We start from the raw sequence: 7,736 nt of genomic DNA, 5'->3' as shown, positions 1-7,736 counted from the left end.
CATACAAAGAACTGTACTGTTATGCAGCATTATTACATCAATATAACCACCTAGATCCATTTTACAAAAACATCCTGATAACTAATTCGGCATGGAGACTATCTTAACAGGATTATACCTGCACCTCGCACTTACTATAACATTGAGAACCATTTGCCACTGCGGAGACTACTTAAAACCTTAAATAATCTCTTTTTGGGAATGTGTATCCCTACCTTTTCAATACATGTTTTTTGCATACAATTTTGATGTCGACAGCAAGTTTATTGATTCTACAAAGCATATTAGTATGAAGAGCATACAATTTTAACAATGAACGAAAAGGTAGTTAAGACTGAGCCTTGTGGAACACCATTACAAACCTCCTGCTAATCACTGATTACATGCCTCTGTTTCCTATCGACAAACAAATTCAGGAGTAATTCAAGTTAACCAATAAATACTAAAACCCAGCCAGTCCTTTTAATTAATAAGCACATTTGCTGAAGTGATACCTTGTTGAAGAAGAATACATCTAAAATACATGACGCTTAGTACATCCTTTTGTCTGTCGATAGAACTATTTATATATCCCATAGTATTAATTAGGAGTTAACCAACGATTAACCGTGCGCAAGATAATACATAAACGGAGGTATAACTTCCAGTTTATACGTGCATCCAGCCATAGGTTATACCCCCGTGAGAGCATTATCCTGCGAAAAACTCACGGTAATTTTTGATTTAGTCTGTCGTTCATACAAAGCACTAAATAATCATTAATTTTCATCTCAGAATGTTACAATTTCATAATAATTTAAAAGGAAAATACCTAACAATTGTCCCGAAGGGGTGCCCCGTTTTCTTTACTTTTATTGTAGTTTAAGGTGGCAAGCAATGTAACACTCTATAGTGTGGAATTATCAAACATTCACAGTTTCAGTTGAACACTGCATTTCAATGTCTTGTCTCTATAACTGGAGATAATGTTGCTAAATCTAAACTTTTGTTTTATTTACTTCATCAAAATACAATTCTTTTGTCGATATATTTTTTCACTATGTGGCTAAATTATTTGAATCTGATAAAGTAACCAAACGTATTTATAGCTCAATTGCCACGGTGACACCATTATCTCCTGTCTTGCCTGATGCATTTCCAAAATTGTAAATATATTAAAAAATCATATCTTTGCGACACAAATTGCTATGATATAATGGTTTCAACCTGGAGACTATTTTAGTCCATTCCACTTTACGTAATTAAGTTCATCTGCCGGAATATTCCTTTAAACATCTGATGAGAAGGAGAAGGGCAACATTAAACACAGAGCCCCTTATTGTTTATACGATGTCAACAGAACATAGTTTTGTTGAGTTTATAAAACAATGGAAACACATTTTAACTTTCAGGATGCACCGAGGAGCCTAAGTCATCATCAATTTAGCCTTAAAAGAGCATTCCAGAGATAAATACATATCTCGACCAGACTAGTGTAGAAACATTACTGTCACTCAAAGTTTTCAGATTACTTCGAGAATGACATATCAGGAATAAAATTCTGCTTAAAGTCATACTTGAGACTTGAGACCATATTAGGTTAAGGCAAACACGAATTGTGTGATTCTCATATAACTCATATTCACCCGCAAGTTCTATGCACTCTTCAATATGTAACAACACTTAGGAGAAAAGAATAATAAAGGTTACGCAGACTGATTTTGAAAAAAAAAGTTGTCGAAGTGAACAATATATGATATTTCGTTCCTCTTTGTTAGATAGAGTGAACAACAGACAATTCACGCTTAAAATAAACGTAGAACAATTGTCAGCTCAATATCGGCTTCCCATACGACTATGGCAATTGTACTAGGCCTACTCTTCAGTGAGTTTGAACTAAGTTAGTAAATGCATAACAAAAAATGTATCCTAGGCTACAACTACGTAGAAACGATATAAGCCAAAATCTTCTATTGAAAACAAGGCACAAAAGAATCTAACAAAGTATGAAGCAGTGAAAAGACAATACCTAAATAGGAAAGATCGCGTAAGATGACTAGTGCTAATGGTATTACCGTTCAATAGAGTTTGACCTTGAATGCATAATATACGTATCCCAGGCAACAACTGCTACTACACCATTTGAAGTTTCAAGCAGTGAATCAAAGAATAAAGAATAAAACCCGTCTAAAAGATATATTCTAAATATGAAATACGCGTAAAAAAGAATAATTTGGTTGGCTGCTTTTCAATGAAAGACGATGTAGCCTTCTACCAAACTACATACACCATCGTACGATAAAATAGGCATAACCTACAATGCATATATATACATATATATATATATATATATATATATATATATATATATATATATATATATATATATATATATATATATATATGTCACCAAAAACAGAACTAGTATTGTTCGATACAGGTGACAAACGCCTACAGTGGAATTACGACCTTCCTTACCGGTTTCGAACCTCTGGACATACAATCAGCGTCCATAGCCTAGTGGTTAGGGTTTTTTCACTGTTCTTGATTTTCCAACTCATTACGATTTTCATTTATATATATATATATATATATATATATATATATATATATATATATATATATATATATATATATATATATATATATATATATGGTTATTTAAACCATAACAACACTAAAATATGCATAAGAGTTATATGCAATTTGAGTCATCTTCACAAAAGGGAACAAAACCGAATGACATTTTGAAAAAAAAACTGATTCTCTCTCACGTAGCATTACTAGGAAGCAGGACACTTCGCCCAACAACCATTTCGCCCAACTGCCATTTCGCCCAACCTTACCATTTCGCCCAACCAGCCTGGTCATTTCGCCCAACCAGCCTGGTCATTTCGCCCAACCAGCCTGGTCATTTCGCCCAACCAGCCTGGTCATTTCGCCCAACCAGTCTGGTCATTTCGCCCAACCTCGATTAAATATGATATTACAAAAGTAAACGTTAGGGAATTGTTAACGTTACGGGATACGAACAGAGTATTAAGAAACTTGAAGTCGTGGTTAAATTGATTACATAAGTATGTGATTACATATGTGGTTACATTGATAAAGTGGTTACATTGATTAAATATAGTAATTCAATAAAACGGACGGGTTTTATATATTTTTCTCAATTTAATAAGGAAACGTTCGGGAATTGTTAGTCAGTAGGATGGATCAGTGTTTTAGGGGTTAGGTTTGATAGGTTTTCATGAAGACCGATTCCCCTGTGTTTGTATAATAACAAGGGCGTAGGAACCGGGGGGGCTGGGGGGGCGCCAGCCCCCCCAGTGAAAAACGTGGAGGGGCGGAAGTATCATTCCGCCCCCCCGCTTCGCAAGTCAGAAAACCCCTTTTTCATTTCCAAATGAGAAAAAAAATCTCATTTGGAGCACCAAATTGCATCTAAGGCCTGGTGAAAATACAAAATTAAGTTTACAAAATGGAGTGGGTGTTGAAGTGTGCTATATTGCACCAAATTGCAGCTGAGGCTACCTGGAAATGCAAAAAATTCCAAAGGGGAGGGGGACACCCCCTCCCCTTAGACCCCTCCCCCAGGCCGGCCATCAGTCTTCAGCCCCCCCACTCAAAAGTATCTTCCTACGCCACTGTATAATAATATAACTTCCATTGTATGCGTAAACGCCTAAAGTAGTGTAATCCTCCCATTATACCCGAAATAACTGCTCAGACTCCGATCGATATCGAGCGGACCTCACTTTTTTATTTACCTATTACGAAGTAACCTAACCCAAAATAAATCAAATTGAACTAGTGGAACAGAAAAAGTAATATTATTCTGACTGAATATTAGTAAAAATAAGGTTGGGCGAAATGACCAGGCTGGTTGGGCGAAATGACCAGGCTGGTTGGGCGAAATGACCAGGCTGGTTGGGCGAAATGGCAGTTGGGCGAAATGGTTGTTGGGCGAAGTGACTAGAAAGCGCATTACTACACCCACTAATATCTCATCGAAAGAGACATTTCGCTGGATATAGTTACATTTACTTGGACATGTTCATATCAGTTTTGGATATATTTAGAAAATATGGCGCTGAGTACAACTACTGCAGAAAAAACAAAAGTTGGGAATAATGTGCCGGCATGTGGTGCAGGGTAGGTTTTTATGCTGATAAGCAACATTAACAATGCTAGGTATCTACAGTTTTATTGTATCATTTCACACTGGCCGTAATATAGTTGAATTGGTCACGCCAATGATGTCATATTATTTGGTGATCAAACCAACAAAATGTAATGCCTTCGGTTGACGATTGTTTTTATTTTCAAAGATTTCTCCCCCGAATACTGATGATGTCTACCAATTAATATCAGCCTTTACAAGGCATATGAGGAATACTTGACAGTGATAAATTTCAAGTGTTGATTTACCATTGCGACACTGCTGAAGTAATTTTAAATGTCTCCCTCTTCATATCCGTATAAATAAAATCAACACAACAATTTCAGCATGTTAATAATTAAGGCAGTATTTGCTTTTTAAGCTGCACTAAATATCACATTTCTAATCAAACGTTATTCACAGCACTGCCATTATTAATTTGCCTTAATTTCCCAAAAGTTATATCTCCATCGAAAAAGCTTCTTGATGAGACCAATACCATCCCTCTTTATAACCACTTAATTGTTTCAAATTTTATGTTTTTATAAGACACCCTTCTGCTCGACCCTCTTATTAATAAACTTCTCCTCGTGTATTTGTTAATTAAAAACAATGAAGACTAAGAATAATTTAGAGACATCTCTTTCAATTTAGAAGACTAACTAAGTATAATTTAAAGTCATCTCTCGACAAGCTATAAATGGGAACAGACTTTGGCTCTGACAGAGGAAGCGGTCCTTATTTAAGGACCCGGTGCTAGAAGGCTATGCGAGTATAACTCCGAAAGGAAATATTACTTCCGTGGAGCGGCCCAACCGCCGGGAAGGTATTTTATGGCTAGATACTCCTGAGAGTGTGGCTTTGCCAGCCCCCGGGAATTAAGCTTTCCACTTCCTCTTACTGGCTTTAGCTTCTTGTTTGTCTTTACGCTACCATTCTGAAATGAAAATTTAGTTTACTGGTAGCGTGTTGGCATTAAAGGAGACATTTGAAGCAATGTGGCTTAGCAATCGGGAGGTTCCGGGTTCGATACCCGGCCGGGTCATAGTAAGGTGGGTTTTCATCAAAGAGCAATCTACGGTTTCCTTATCTGAAATGACTTTCAAAATTAGTTTACTGGTAGCGTATTTGAGTTATATTTGAGTTAAATTGTTCAATTGGGAGCCACACGACGTGTAAGTTGTAATCCAGTACGCTCTTTTTCGGCAGAAGCAACACGAATGCTTGAATAATTTCTTTCAGCCTTAAAATTCGATTTAATTGTTACCCATGGCATCCGCCATTTGTTTGAATTCCGACAGTTCCCGCTTGTTTCTTGACGTAAACGAACCACACAGCGCAGTTACACACATTGAAACCTATTGAGCCTAATATTTCCTACACACCATTGACGATAACTAAGGCAATAGCTAGTCAATTTTTTTTCCGAAACACTTTGCGGACTCGGGAATTTTTGAAAAAAAGAGAAAATGGATGCATTTGGAATCGAATGTTATCAATTGAAGCATGCATACACAGGGCAGGAACTGAGGCAACGGGACTCGGAGCTTGCTAAACAGACACTGGCAATTACTCGCTAGTACTACCAACGCTAGTCTCAGTTCTGAGACGGAGGGGCAAGCCTGGTGCTTTTGTGCCTTTTCTAGGTTTCTGGAAGATTCGTTTGTCTATGTAACTTAAAGTGGGAAATGGAAAGTCATCACCGTTAAACTCCCACGTACCTCCTGTGTATAGGCATTACTCCAATGTTAAATGATGCAGCATGGCTCCATTTTTTAGTAGAAATCATGTTAAGAGTTTTCAGATTTGAAATGTATTTAGTGTCGAAAATATCACTGCAAAATGCCAGCAACTTGTGGAATTATTTCCATTCGTTGTTTATTTTTTCACAAGATAAACCCAAATATCATAAGTTTAATCACTTATCCATGGCTATACATACAGCCAATTTTCTCTTACCTATTTGGCAAATAATTGATTTCAGAGTATTTCATTTAAGAACCATCAAAAACAAAATATAATATAATGTAATGTTGGTCTTGGAAAGACGACACGTTTTGGTATATATCCCAAATAAGTTTAATACATTTCCAAAGCAATTGCCCTTTCTTCACAATATAATACTACTTAGATTCAAAACTTAAATGAAGGGAAATCAAAACCTCTGGATATTTCAGAAATAAGCGAAGGTTTGTATTAGCTGATTTGAGGTAACGATTGTCATGAGCATCTCTAACACGTATGTTAATAATGATTGTTGGGTTTGCTTCTCAAAAGGATCAAGTTTAGTACGATTTCTCCTTAATTTCCTTGATTGTCTGTCACATCGGCTGGTATGCGTGCACCATTGTTTAGTGATATAGCCCAGAACAGTTTATAGATTTATAATCCTGTTTGGTCAGGTTTTGTTGATACAATTAGTATGATCATTCTAAGATGCAGAATTGAGTGAGTGTAAACATTAGATGACATAAATCTTTCGGAAAGACTGCAAGTGAACTAAAGGTAATCTAGAAATTCGTTGGTGAATAGCGATATCACTAAACGATAAGCAGTTATACAAGGCTCGTGTGTACCATCATGGTAAAGTTGATCATCTTCTGGTTGGAAGAGTTGCATGTTGCGCAAAGCAACAACATATATTGTGCGATTTGGCAGCTTCTACCAAGATCCTGGTGATGTCGTACCACAATTAACTACTTTATTGACAAACTCAGATAGAAGCAGATGACTCGAATTATCATTTCACTTTTTCTACCATGACTGTAACCTAATTCATAAAACGTTGAAACTATAAACAATTCAAAATTTTAAATAAATAATTTGCTAAAGTATGTCATATGCATTGCAAAGGCACATACTACGATATTTCGACCGGGAAAATTTATCACCACTATATGTACGCTTGAATATCGATCTTAAGGTATGAGAGATATAATCACTATTGATACTGTAAATGATGTAAGAAACGAAGGCCTTGGGATGATTTAAAGCATTTTAGGTTTCGTTGGCGACAAGGAAAGATTATGACTATACTCATGCTATGTTGAAGACTAAGTATTCACCAAGGAGCGTCTTTATTGTGGAGTCTTTGGGAAGTCACGAGTAAAAATGTTTACAACTTGCAATTATTGTAAAAAACTTTGTCTGGTAAAAAGGATCATAAGGCAAGGGGAAATGAGATGGGCGGAAGGAAACGGTACCGTTATCCCGCTTATGTCTTATATTCTACGCACAAGCAAATGGATAAGCTGCTCGGCTATATTGTCAATCAATAACAAATTTCTCAAATAAACGCTTAATTAGCTGGGCCTCTGAAGCATTGCTGCTCTTATTTAACTTTACATTAGCTGCGAGAAAGCAAGATATATTCCTTCAAATATCCAGCTGCCAAAGACTTCACTTAACCCCTGTACCCACAGCCAATAACAATTAAACACCGTTCTAATTATAAATAAAATTGCCTTTTTCTTGGTTAAATTTCCGAAACAGCGCTCAGTCAATCTCTGGAGCCGGTTTCGAAATAGCCCTACACCCAGGCTTGTTTAATTTGTGAATGTGCGCCCCTGCGGTCTAATCTTCTTGATGAAAGGCT

This window comes from Apostichopus japonicus, chromosome 21, assembly GCF_037975245.1.
Source record: "Apostichopus japonicus isolate 1M-3 chromosome 21, ASM3797524v1, whole genome shotgun sequence".
NCBI classification, from domain to species: domain Eukaryota; kingdom Metazoa; phylum Echinodermata; class Holothuroidea; order Aspidochirotida; family Stichopodidae; genus Apostichopus; species Apostichopus japonicus.
The sequence above is the reverse complement of the archived record's forward strand: the minus strand, read 5'-3'. Positions refer to the sequence as shown.